Raw genomic sequence first — 14,798 nt, 5'->3', positions numbered from 1 at the left:
TTCCCGTGGGGTGGGTGTAGGCCACTCTTATTCCGGGAGCTTGAGGAACTCTGGCCCGTCACTGTATAGGTTGTGACGGGTGAGGTCATCCAGGGACATTCCCCGGGTGATGACGTCAGCTGGGTTGTGTTTTGTGTCCACATACCTCCAGCTTGCTACTTCTGTTAAATCTTGAATCTCTGTGACTCTGACTCCCACGAAGACCTTGTATCTGCACGAATCAGACCGGATCCATGTGAGTACTGTCGTGGAGTCTGACCACAAGATTGTTCTTTGCACCGGAATGGTGAGTTCACGTTGGATTAACGTGGCGAGTTGCGCTCCTGCTAGGGCTGCGCAGAGCTCTAGACGCGGGATAGATTGTTGCTTTCGTGGGGCTATTCTTGAGCGAGCCAGGATGAAGGCAGTATGTATTTCTCCTCCCTCCTCTCGGGCACGCAAGTAGGCCACCGAACCGTAGGCTACTTCGGAGGCGTCGCTGAAGACGTGCAGGTCCATCTGGCACGTCTCCGGCCTCACTGTGGGTGGGAAGTAGCTGCGGCGTATGTTGACACCTGGGAGTGAGCTGAGTTCCGTCTCCCACTCTCTCCATGTGGATGCAAGGTGTTCGGGTATGGGGTCGTCCCAGCCCTGGTCCTTGTCCCATAACGCTCTTACAATCATCTTTGCCCTGGTGGTGTAAGGTAGAATACATCCCAACGGGTCATATTGTCTGGCGAGTGTTCTGTATACACCCCGTCTGGTGGTCGGTAGTGCAGTCGACCTTCCCGGCTCCTTGGTCAGGGGTGTGTGTTTATAATGGAGCGAGTCTGTTTTGAAGCGCCAGACTAGTCCTAATGTCATTTCTTGGGCTTCTCCTGGGATGGTCGCCATCCAGGTCTCGCTGCTTGCTGCCTTGTCCTCGGGGGAGAGGCTGCGCAATACTTGCGGGTCGCTGCTGGCCCACTGCCTGAGATCAAAGCCGCCTTTGATCAGGGAGGCGCGGAGCTTGAGTAGAAGGGCCTCGGCTTCTTCTGGCGTCGAGACGCTTTGCAGACAGTTGTCCACGTAGAAACTATTTCCTACACTTTGTCGGACCTCTTCATCAGCTGCTGGGTCCTCTGCGACGTGTTTTTGCAGTGCAAACGTAGCACAGCATGGGCTGCATGTGGTTCCGAAAGGGAGGACTTCCCATTGATAGATGGCTGGTTGCTCATCCCCGATCCTCTCTCTCCATAGGAACCGCAGCAGGGGCTTGTCCTCCTCCACTAGTCTCACCTGCAGGAACATCCCTTTGATGTCGCCGCTGATGGCCACCTTGTCCTGGCGGAAACGTAGTAACACGCCTAGTAGGGAGGGGCCGAGTGTTGGGCCGGGCAAGAGCTCTTTATTCAGATTTTGTGATCCGATCTGGTAGCTGCAGTTGAACACAATACGATCCTTGCCGTTGTGGTGGACTTTGTGGTGCGGCACGTACCATGATTCGGTCGTCTGATCGGCCTCTTTAATGTCAATTTTCTTTATGTGTCCCGCTGTGATTAGCTTGTTAATCTCAGCGCGGTACACAGTCTCCTGAGCGGGGTCTCTGGCTAGGCGCCGCTCTGTGTTCAATAGATACCGCTCCGTCGCTTCTTTTGGGGCGTGGAAGGTAGGCATACCCTCTCGCCTCAAGAGTGGAGTTGCGTATCTCATCACTCCGTTGACTTTGACTCTCTTTGTCCCTTGCTCGAGGAGTGCTATGGCGTAAATGTCTTCCTTGGAACGAATGTCTTTCTTTTCGTTCTTAAAGGGCATTGTCTCTAGTGTCCATAGCCTCTCGACATGCTGTAGGAGGGTGGTGTCTTCTTCTGTCACTCTGGAGTGGAGGCAGCTAGTGGCTGCTGTTCGGTTAAGAGACTTAGCGAGGGGGCCTTGTAATGTCCATCCTAGGCGGGTCTCGACTGCTGCAGGACAGCCTCTGGGCCCTGTGTGGACCCGGTCTATCGGGACTATGAGGTCTGCATGGTCGGAGCCTATCAGCAGGGTCGGGGTGGCACCGTCTATGAGCGGGATAGGTAGTTGACGCCAGGGCATGTGAGCGGATCGGCGCGGGTGAGAAATCCGCTCTTCGCTCTTTAAAGCTTGGTCCGCTCCGCTAATTGCTCATGTTGATCCCGCCGCCACACCGCTCAGCGCGCCGCCAGCGCTCAACTTCATTTTGGCATCAAGCGCTCCTCGCTCCACCCCGCTCAGCAGAAAAAAAATTACAGCGGGGGAAATAAAAGAAAGTGCTGTTTTCCTGAAATTGGCTAATTAAACACATCGGATTTCCTGAAGGCCTTCGTTTCGAGCATGCGTAAATTCTTGATTTCGTTATTTAAAATATCATAGAATAATGAAAACAGACAGACCCAGTTTAAATGTATCAACCGAATATGGTATTTTTTTTTAATTTACCACTGCACCATGGGCAGGGCACCACCAAGACATTCAATGCAGTGACGGAAAAAACTAATTATGCACAGCCCTCGGCATATACAGTACCTTGTATTATCCGACGTAGCTAATTGAATTACACTGTAGGCCTATACCTTTTTGCATACTGTTAATAAAGTATTAAATCAACCAATCAATCTGAGGTAGAACATAATCACTGACAGCCAGGGCAGCATAAGACGGATACAAAATTACGCGTATGACATGAGCCTCAGAGGAGGCCGTAATAGGCCTAAGGCCTTGGCTTAGCATGCACTGAAGACAATTAATGCAACAGGCTTGTTATCAAACGAACTCAGGAAATCACATAGCTAATATGCCTATGAAAATAAAAATATAACTTACTCGACATAACTGTCTACAACGTGTCTCACAGTAAAACACAAACGAAAATGTGCAAGTTCCCTATAGCCTTTGAAAAACTCGAATACAATCAACCAATATAAAAGTGCTGTTGGATATGCTACATTTATATAAATGTATAAAATCTAAAACAGAGTGCTACATTCTTATGTATAAAATAAAAAATAATGGCCATTAACTTTAGGCAGGCCTATTGCATTTTGCAATAAAGTAGGATATTATAGGCTATTCGTTTTTGTCACTTTGTGCATTTTAAACAAAATAAAACAATGCTCATGTGCCTATATCTGCCATGCAGTGCCACGGCAGCTACATTATCTTTGAGTTCACTTTCAAGAACACGAGTTTAGCCAATGTCTGAGGCTTCAAACTCATGCTGTGATTTCTTGACATCAAACCAGCAGCGGAAAACACCCTCTCTGTGCTCGCAGAGCCACTGGGAATACTGAACACTTTGCGGGCAACTTTACTCAGGCGTGGAAGGGACTTGGAATTTTGTTTCCAAAATGCAATGACATCTTTGACATCGTCAGGGTTTGATCTTGGGGACGAGAGGTAGGTTTCAACTTCAGTTTTCGCATTGCCTCCTCCCGTGGGCTGATTCTCTGAGAAGTATGATCCAAATATACGAGGCCTCTTGATTTCTTCGGGCACGTCAGATTCTCCGCCGTCTGACTCGGGTTGACCTGCTGCCTCTCCAGCAGCGACTGCTGCGGTCATCTCCTCTGTTTCTTTGACGAGGAGGTCGCGTATTTCTCCAAGTTTATTACAAACCAACTCATCACGGATTATCCACTCTGTTTTGAAACGAGGATCTAACAGCGACGCGAAGAGGAGGTGTTTATCATCATAGTACATTCTGAAGCGAGTGGACACGTTATTGGACAGTGTTTCCGCGAAAGAAGCTATTCCTAATGGAAGGGCAGCGTTGTTGTTGACAAGCAGGGATTTGAGCTCGCCTACAGCCGGGAGAATCATGCCCAAATTCCCAAGCTCCCGTTGCATGTTGTCTGTGAGGTCAGCCAGCGGTGACAATACTTCAACAAGGTGATTGAGCCGACGCACGTCATTAAGTGTGAGAATAGCGGCAGTGGTTTTAAGTTTGCTCTGCCACAATGCATCTTTTTTGAATAGCTTTAGGACAGACTCCACCATGCGCAGCTGGCTGCTCCATCGCGTCGGGCAAGCAGTGGTGGGTCGTACACCCAGAGAGTCAGTTTCCTCCGTGTTCAGACAACTCTTACGCACACTTTTCACTAGCTTTCCCACTTTAACTAGCAGGCGATTGATATCATCATGCTCGTTAACTGCGTCTTTGATAGCTAACTGAAGCAGATGAATTGGGCATCGCAGGTGTAAACTTGATACGGTGAAGTACTGGTTTACCATAGCCTCTACAGTATTAGTGACCACGTCCACTTGGTTTTGCGAGAGCGCAGGTTCCTCCTCCGCTATTTCCTCCCCTTCCTCCACCACCAGTGCCACTTCATCATCATCATCTTTCTCCTCTTCTCCTTCAGCGTCAGGCAGGATGTTAAATGCCTTGACCATGTTGCTGGCACTGTCTGTCACCACACGAATCACGCGTTGATGAATGTTCCAATTTTTCAGCACACTTTCATACTTTTGATATATGCGATCTGCAGTGTGAGACCCTGTTATGTGCTCACAGCCTAACAGAACCGTGTGGCCCTTGAACGTCCCGTCGATAAAACTTGCCACAATAGCAAGGAAACTGTGGCCTCTTCTACTTGTCCAAATATCAGATGCAAGAACGAACCCTTCACCCATTCCTATGAGCTCTCGTAGTTTGACTTCCATCTCTTGTATGGCATGTGGCATAAGTGTGTCCCGGACAGTATTGTAGCAGGGCGGGGTGTAACCTGGTTCGGCCATGCCGGCAAAATGTCTCATACCTTCACGTTCTCCTTTACTTAAGGGGTCGTAATCCATGGATATCATTTTAAAAAACGCTTCATCCAGCTCCCTTTTTCTTTCACGTGTCACGTTAGGTGCCTTTTTTCCAGTGAGGAAATTGTGCAGCGAGTCACGCTGTTTCTCTTTTTGTTGCTGCTTCGTCTGGGCATCTAAAACAAATAATAAATGCATGCTTTATATTAGGTCTACAATACATTAAGCTGTAATAAGGCTACCAATTTCAAAATGGCTAATAATGACAAGTAACAAACCTTTGGATTTCTTCTCATTATGTTCGCGAAATATGTGGTCATGCTTCCTCCTAATGTGTCTCTTTAGATTCCAAGAAGAATCTCTTCCGACGGTAATATAGTCTGCACATTCTGTCTCCTCACCATCATCGTTAGTTGTTTTCACGATACATTGGAACTTATTATCTGTTACTTTTTTAAAATACTTCGCAAACACGGCCATGCTTTCACGTTGTGGGATTTCTTGTAAGCACATGCAGTTCTGTTTACAGGACGGACACTGAGGACAGGTGCATTGTGGACCGGTGCCATCTGGTCTGGTCTGGTAGACGCCTCCCAGACCAGTGCCGTGCGCACTGAGGAGCGGACCTGAGCGGCTTGGAGCGGAGGAGAACTCTCGCTCCGGTCGTCTCGCCGACCCATTTTAAAACCCACTCCTCGCTCACGTCAAAACGGCCCGCTCCGCGCCCCGCGCCGCTCGCGCGCCGCGCCGCTCACATTGCCTGGTTGACGCAGGTGCACATATTTATCCATCAGCTTGGCGATGGGGTAGGTGTACTGCGGCTTGGAGCGGAGGAGAATGTATGATGCCATGGATGGCTGGCACATCGGTGAGCGTTGGAAGAGAGGCCTCCTAGGCGAGTCTCCTCTTACGCCTCTTGGTGGGCTGGTACCTGCTGGGTACCATGGCCCGCGTATCCAGGTGCTATTCCTCGGGGCTGGTCGTGCGTCAAGCTCACCCGTGAATTGAGTCGGGGGTCTGTAGCGCAGAGCCGCGGGGGTAGAGCCTGGGCTGTACTGGACCTCCTGGTCCTGTGGAGTTCTGTGCTGCTGTCGGGCTTGACTCTCCTCCTCTCCCTCTTCTTCTTGCTCTGGCAGGTCCTCTAGATCCTGTAGTCGTCTATTTAGCCTCTCCGCGGTGTAGACCGTTTCTTCCTTGTAGCTGGTCCTCGCGTGGACCGGTCGGGGAAGGAGTTCGGAGGGGGGTATAGGCTCTCTCTGGTGGTCGGGCTCAGGGTCGCTTGATCGGGTAGGGGAGGGTGCCCTTGACCCGTGTCTTGACGAGGCCCTGGAACCCCGTGCGGAGGGAGGGGGTGTCGCCCTGGCGATCAGCTGCTCCATTATCTGCGCTTGTAATCGGTCGCGCTCGGCTTCGCGCTTAGTGAGAGCGAGGTCGCGTTCCGCTTCTCTTTGGGCACCGGCAGCGGCGCGCTGGGCTTCGGCGGCGGCGCGCTCTGCCTCGGCCCGGTCTCTTGCCATATTCTCTTCCGTCTGAAGGTGTCTAATCTCTAGACGTATACGATCTTCGTCGCTCCGTTGCTGCGCTTGAAGGCGTTCTCTTTCCATGGAAGAATGTTCGCGCTCACTAAGCGTCTGTGCTTGGAGTCGATCGCGCTCTGTTGAGGCTGCTAGGCTGGCGAGGAATGCCTGTGCCAGCATCTTGTCCGCCTCGCTGGGGGAAGACGCTGGTTGAGGTGATCCGCTCCTGGCAGTACTCGTTGGAGATCTGTTCTCCTGTGGCGAGTCCTGGAGATCCATCTCCGGGGTGCTCTCCTCTTCTTGTAGCGGGTAGAGTTCCATCCCTGGAGAGCTGTCTTTATCCTGGAGCTCTCCGGGGACTACTTCTTCGGTCTTGGCGGGGGGTAAAGTCGTGTCAGGTCCCTCCTGGTCCCTACCGTGAGCTTGGTCAGTTACGTTAGAACCCACTAGGGCCTCTATTGGCGGGGTAGCCTGGGCGATAGGGTCGGACATAATTTTACTCTCTACTTTTTCCGCGTTTACCGTCTGTAGAAGGCTAGGTAGTATATTGGCAACGTAATCCTCTAAGTACTGAGGTGTCTGCCGTCTACGCTGCGGGCGATCTACTTTAGGAGAACCGTTTTGTGGAGTGTTCATCATAGGCCATGTCAATATTAATACCACTATATTAATATTACACTAGTTACCATCCGGCTCGAAGGACCAATTGTAACTGAGGGGTACAATTCCCTGACTGTATTGATAAGTATGGTATCATTAAACCACTACCGCTTTATGTACTTTAATTACTGGCCATACAGTACACGATATATGAATATGATGAACACTTCCCACAATGAAATCGGTTCCACACAAAGGTATAATCAAGTATTTAATGGAGCAAAGGGTACATAATATACTTTACATTATTCTTTGAATGCACTTGTAAGGCAAAGGAATGTGCGTAGGCAAATCAATAATGAATGTCCATTCTCTGGTTACGCAGGAGGTAATGATACGACCTGAATCTTAGGGAATTATATCTATGGTACACTAGTAATATAGCGGGAGATACTGGCAGGGTCCCCCTGGTTGTAAGCCAGCAGGGGTAGAAGATCTGTCGGTAGTAGAACGTCTGGTCAACGATGACTAAGGAGACTCCAGGTACAGGAGCCGGTGCAGTAGCCTCTTGATCCACAGACGAATACAGCTGTTCTCCGTAGACTGTAGCTCCACAGTGAAGAAAGCTAGTCGGCCTCAGGCTCTCTGAGGCGCCGACTCGACTTGACTCCTCGCGGGGTAAATCCAACACGTGCAGGCGTCGGCGATTATCCGCTCCATAAATCACAGGACCAAAGCAAATATATTCCAGCCGCAAAGGGCTATGTAGTCGTCGGGTAGATTAATCCAGTGTACATGTCCATACGGTTCTCGTCTAGGTCTCCTCGGGTGAAAGCGCCATGTGGTCAGCCCAGCCTGGATAAGAACTCTAGCTAATACGAGGAAGCGTTGGAGATGCTGGTCACTGTAGAACTTTAACCGCACGATACACTATACACAAATAGACTATTAATGACTTAATAGAAATATGTCGCACTCGACGGTATAGCGCCAAACTCTGACAATTCAGTTATTAATTTGCACGCGGTCTCAATGCTCTATTCTGTGGCCAAACAGGCCATACTTCACCGCACGTTGTATCGTGGGTGAGGCTTCAACTTATTGGGTAACATACTAAGGGGCTAAGGGGCTTCTGTATTCACCTGCGCCGTATTTATACGCACGGTGAACAAACTAGTGCCAATCTCATTTCTGTCGCGTATCCCTGGGCAAGGCCGGGCATGTCCAGACACGTCTTGACGGTGACTTTGAACCTGACTCCGGAGGCCGGTCCCTGGCGCCGGTGGACCGCTGTCCAATAGGAGAATGAAATATTATGGTCTGGGCTAAAGGGATATTCCGTGTATATGTACAAGGAATATACAAGGGATATCAAACGATATACAAATACTATGCAATATATATCAATAAATAAATATATATATTCGGTTTAATCTGATCCTTTGTAACAGCGTGGGTGATGATGATGATGATGATAGAAACCGCTGTGGCGCATACAGTTGAATGCTGGTATTACACTCATTGAGGGACACGAAGAAGTCAAGTCCGATGGGATTTGGGAATCTCAAATACAAATCGGGATTGGAATAAAAAATGCATTTATATTAAACAATACAGAATATACAGCACTTCTTGGGGTCTGTAGGGTAAGCACTTATTCCCTCCCCCCTGAACATTTATGGAGATGTATGGGCCTTTTAAGTCAGTGATAAAAGTGTCTTTCAAGGATAAGTGAGCTCCTGCACTGATTATTATAGTTAAAAAGCATAAAAAGGGGGCCCCCCGCCCGAAAAGGGCCCTTAAAAATTGCGCTCGCGCGCTATGCGCGCTCGGATAATATATACACACAAGTGTAGTGCCCTTTTCAGCCTTTGAGCACCTGCCCCTCTAAAGTCCTGTGCACGTCCCTGTCACTAATAGTGCTGGGTCCATGTTGTAACTGTTATGATGTCACTAATAGTGCTGGGTCCATGTTGTAACTGTTATGATGTCACGAATAGTGCTGGGTCCATGTTGTAACTGTTAAAGGGGAGATGAAGCGTTAAACAATATGAGCCTAGTTTGTTTGTTGTGTACATTGGGTAAGACATGGTCCTATAATCAAATGTGAAATCCTGCTTATTTGTCTGAAAACTCAAATGTAATTTCCCCGTTTTTGGCATGGGCGCCGCCATTTTAGATTTAGCTGGATGGTGACGTCACGGTGATGGTTTGGGTACCAGTTTACAGTGTTAGATAGCTACGTAAATATGGAGTGTCGTGAAAGTCAGTCAGTAAATTGTCAACCAAATGTAACGTTACCTACAGAAAAAATATATATTATATAATTATACTTGTAGTTGTATCTGCGAGACTCCCCCCCCCCCCCCCACACCCACAGTCTGAGTCAGAGCGATAGTTCAACTTTACTAACAGGGTGAGGTATCAGTTTCCTTTTTTTCCTCACTCAATAATACAATAATATTATGTTATTTATGTACGTTATCATTATGTAAACAAATGCACATATGGATTGTTTGCTGCAACGTTTCTGAATGAATTGAAGCATTAATAAATAAGCAGATAATTAAATTAGATGTCCATAACATGTGTTTTTAATTAGCATAGCCTAAATAAATATGAATTCAAGAAGTTAAATACTGAATTAACGACACATTTATTAACAGGCTGAAAGTTAAGACGAATAAAAAAAACAATTCGCCTATTTAATAGGCTAAACACTGTGCATAAAATATATGCTAAGCGGTATGGCTATAGCCTTCTAAAAAAACAGGCTAAACTTCGTTTGGCTTCTTGAGTTCACATTTCTTTGGTTTGCAGTGGTGCATCTGCGGGCCAATGTTCAGAGACATATTACATTTTATTTGTTAGGCTATTTGAATACACCAGCCCTAAATGGTGGATTCAAATAGCCTAACAATTATACAAATATAGGCTAAACAATGCGTAAAAGTGCGATGTTTTTTTATGCTGCGCTGTGACAGCACTCAGTCGTGACAGCCAGCTGAAGCGCGTGGGAGCAAAATCGAGACACATAATAGATTTCAAAAAGGTGGCCCACACTCTCATCTATGCCCGTTAATATTTTCACGCAAATCAGAATCACGGCACGCCCGTGGCACACTTTACCGTTTCGGCGAGTTTTTTACACGCTGTCGGCTTTCCTTTTCTAAGCATTTTCGGGGCTAGAAGTGATTGAATAAAAGTTGCGGGATGCCCAGATGTACCTACGGTAGAAAGCTTGCGTGGATCCCATAATAGGCTCATTTAATACAGCGTTTTTAAAATCACGTTCACCCGTTACTTGCCCTTCTGCTCTACGGGAGGTGTCTGTCCTCCCCGAGCTCGCCTTAGGACACCTGCGTTACCGTTTGACAGGTGTTTTCTCTCTATATATATTGTTTTATTTGTAAGATATATATTTACTGTTGACCTGATAGTGTTTTATTGTTTTATTGTTCGCCCGTATATGCTCCTTGTATCGCCGCTGCTTACAGCGCGCATTGGAATGGAGACAAAGTTATACCGTTAGTTTTGTATACAGCCGAGCCACTCAACACATATTGAACGGAGAAATCTCAAAGATGACAGAGCATATGCAGCATCCCCCTGTTGGGGTTGCTCAATGCTGTAAAATATTACATAAATGTGTTTTTATGAATAACGATATTTGAGGAGCCTAATAATATTGCTACAGCGTGCAATTCTCTGAGGTGGGAGGCTCCGCCTCCGGGCGAAACCATCTCCGTGACGTCAGCAACAAAATGGCGGCGCACATGTTGATTTATGCTACATAAATGGACATAACAAATCGTTTTTTCTTAGAAACGCCTTATTTTTATAACGTGATTTTTTTCTGTGGTTTATCTAAATACTAATTTGATGCTATGACTATGTTTATATCGCTATGCTTCATCTTCCCTTTAAGGCCCCAACATACTGGAGAAGTCGGCGTGCATATCCACACGGTCACAAAATCGAACAGGGTTCGATAGGGTGCGAAAAAGAGCGTTGACGAAAATTACGCAAATCTGCGGACATGGGAAGTATATTCAGGCCTTTATGAAGTCATTAATGGCTCTGGGTTACACATGGCTCTCTGTGTTAGGTTTTAATATAGCAAAGATCCTGATAGAAATACCCAATTGTAGCACCAGCCCAATGCCCAGGACCAGAATTGGAAGTGGTGCTTCCCTAGCATAAAGCATCTCATCCTGTCCTGGACTGACCTCATTTAATCATCTTGGCACATCCGACAGTGTAATGCATACCAAACACCTCTGGTCAATTCTGCTCTGTTGCAAAGTGCCATAGATGTCAAAAGAGGAGGTGGACATGCTTTATGCACGTGGTCCATTTGAAGAACACACCAAAGTCACTCTCATTTATTTATTTATTTTTTTAAACTTTGACCAGTCAGCTGGTTCTTTTTGCGTTTATCGCATTTTTCTGGTCAAGTATGACCGACAGAAACAGGTTGAATGGGGGTACAGATGGGGGGAAAGACACTCTGAGAAAGTACGGCTTGTCCGGGAGTCGAACTCGCTACCCCAGATCCGTGACGCGCACGGTTGTCCCCGACGCCAAAATAGCGTTCGAGGTACGCGGTGAGCTACTGGAGCTCCCCCTCATTTATTTTTTTAATCAATTTTTCTCCCCCCCTTTTCCGTATTTTTCTCCCATCCAAATTTTTTGTCATTATGCCAATTCCCTTCCTGGTCGTTGCGCGCATTTCCCCCCTCTTGCCGGTCTAGGGAGGGTTGAAGACTATCACACGCCCCCTCCGATACATGTGGAGTCAGCCAGCCGCTTCTTTTCACCTGACAGCGAGGACTCTCACTGGGGGAGCGTAACGCGTGGGAGGATCACACTACCTCCCCCAGATCTTTTCCCTGCTGAACAGGCGCCCCGACCGACCAGTAGGAGTCGCTGTTTACAACGACCAGGATACACACCCCACCGGCTTCCCACCCGCTAACACTGCCAATTGTGTTAGTAGGGACGACTGACCAAGCCAGAGGTACCGCTGACAGCTGGATTCGAACCCAGAGTCTCTGCGGTGGTAGGCGAGCGCTTAGTCCGCTGCGCCACCCAGCCGCCCAGTCACTCTCATTTAGTTAGGTTTTGATTGAGTTCAGTTTCAACTGACTTCCATGTTAATGAATGCAGGTGAGCCAGCGTTACCTGTGGGCTCCAGGCCGGGCCGCCCCTGCAGCTGGCTCTCCAGGTGGTGGATCTTCAGCAGGGCGGCCTGCAGAGCCTCCTCCGCCCTCAGAGCTCGCTGCTCCACCCCCTGGGCACGGACCTCCACGGCACTGGGCAGAACATGGCACAATATATAACGGAACGTAGACCAATCGCAGCCACTCTTATTGTCTGGGACCAAATACGGCCACGCCCCATTCCCAGTAAAAAGTGGGAATCTCTAGAATGTCTTTTGGGCGACGGTGTTTACGGAAGTAAAAGGTGAAAATGTTGAAAACTACAACAATACATTTCCCAAGACCTTTAGCACAGGTCACAGGTCACTGGGACGAGTGGGACGCGTCTATTCTTTGACGCGATCTGAACAGCGGTAAACTATTAATGCAACCCGAGTACAGTGACCGCGAATGGTAAACTAATTATCTTAACAAAAGTGCATCATTAGCATAATGATTGTTGTCTAAAGGGAAACAAAATGGTACAATTTAAGATTTTTTAAATGTTATCCGCATATATAGGACAAATAAAACATCGTTAATTTGTAAGAAACCTCAATGAAAACGGCGCAGGGTAAGTAATATTAGCTATTGTTATGCAAATGTGATAGAATCCTATAAAAATGTGGACGCATTTGGTCACCGTGACGTTACAGTACACAGGCATGCACGCTAAAGGCCCTCCCATAGTCGAGCAGACTGTACACAGAGCAGACTCAGCGGAGGTCTGCTGGACTCTTTGAGCTTTCATAGTCGAGCGTACCTCCACGGACCAATTTCCTACATGTCTCGCGGCAGTTTACAAAATGTTTCCCACGCTGTTCAACTTATGTCACTTAATTTAGAAAAGCCATTCAAACATCTCAAGCCCTACTCTCTCTTGGCACGGAGCGAGTGGTCAGAGTAAATGCAGATCGGTGTCACATTAAATGCAGTTCGATGTCGACCAAAACGCAGAGCAGCGTTTTGTGTGACACCAAGTCAGCGGCGTGGACGTCCGCGCGTCAGAAAATAGGAGCTTCGCACTTTGCACTCTGCTGTGGGTCTGCTGTTCACTGAGATCAAAGCTCAAAGAGTCGCGCGGACCTCCGCGGAGTCTGCTCTGTGTACAGTCTGCTCGACTATGGGAGGGCCTTTAGTGTACACCAGCAATACAGATATATATAAGTATGCAAACAAAGACAAGCTTACTTCAGTTCTTTCTGCAGCCTCCCGACAGTGGCCAGGGCGTCATGGTGAGCGCCGGCGGTAACCGCCCCCTCTGTCTGACACACAGAGTTAGATCCCGCCCCCTCTGTCTGACACACAGAGTTAGATCCCGCCCCCTCTGTCTGACACACAGAGTTAGATCCCGCCTCCTCTGTCTGACACACAGAGTTAGATCCCGCCTCCTCCGTCTGACACACAGAGTTAGATCCCGGCTCCTCCGTCTGACACACAGAGTTAGATCCCGCCCCCTCTGTCTGACACACAGAGTTAGATCCCGCCTCCTCCGTCTGACACACAGAGTTAGATCCCGCCTCCTCCGTCTGACACACAGAGTTAGATCCCGCCTCCTCCGTCTGACACACAGAGTTAGATCCCGCCTCCTCCGTCTGACACACAGAGTTAGATCCCGCCTCCTCCGTCTGACACACAGAGTTAGATCCCGCCTCCTCCGTCTGACACACAGAGTTAGATCCCGCCTCCTCCGTCTGACACACAGAGTTAGATCCCGCCTCCTCCGTCTGACACACAGAGTTAGATCTCTCGTCATGAAAGTTACAGTAAAGAATATTTCCGTCTTGCTACGAGCACAAAGATCTGACTATATATTCCACGATGTAAGAACGGACAGCTTGTGCGTGTGACCATTCATATTTACATTATGTTCTAACATATGAGTCTCGCTAGACATAATCCTGCTTTGTTGATTTCAGTATGTACACTGTCGAAGCAAGTGTGATAATAATTCCTATACATTTCTAGAGCAGAAAGAGTAGTAATACTGACCCCATCCAGCAGGGGTCTCTCTATGATGGTGCCATCATGGCCTACCAGCTGCATGACGGAGGCTGCCTCTGGCTCCTCCACATGGCCCGACTGCTCCACCTGCAGGTCAACACATGCAATGACTACCTTTTATATTATCACCATCATTTATTACCTTTTTCTCATCTGGGGAAGGTTGACAGTGACTATTATAGAAAAATCACTATGTTCACCCTCGTAATGCTTAGTACCCTTTAAGAAACACGGTCAATATGTCACATACTATTCCTTTACTCCATTTATGAGAATCCAGCTTACTAGGAGAAAACGCTCTCGTGTACAGAGAGCATGTTTTGTCCTAAACCACTCCTCCTAACATCCAACTTTCTGGTAACATTAACCACAGACCCCAGCAGGTGCCGCTCTGAGAGCCACTGTCGCCCACTAAATGATCCGTATTCACCCCACCCGCTCTACCACCGTAACCAGTGCACTCGTAAATCCCACAAAACAGGTGATCCAGTGGTAAACTCTGCCTGAGGAGGAGCTTCCCCTTGTATAGCTGTGCCGTAGCCAAGCAAGATGGTGTTTTAATGCTTCTTATGCACTTACTTATCAATGTGCTATTTGAGAAAGTAATACGGATGCCGTTACTGACAATCAAATAATCAGAAACTACCCCCCCCCCCTTTCATGCATTCATGATTGAACATAATACGTATGATATAGATTTGATTTCGGAATAATAGCGGGTCCAGGCAAGAAATGGCAACGTCTATAG

Source organism: Notolepis coatsorum (assembly GCF_963971535.1).
Source record: "Notolepis coatsorum genome assembly, chromosome: 3".
In the NCBI taxonomy this organism is placed as follows: domain Eukaryota; kingdom Metazoa; phylum Chordata; class Actinopteri; order Aulopiformes; family Paralepididae; genus Notolepis; species Notolepis coatsorum.
Note: the sequence above shows the minus strand (reverse complement) of the source record.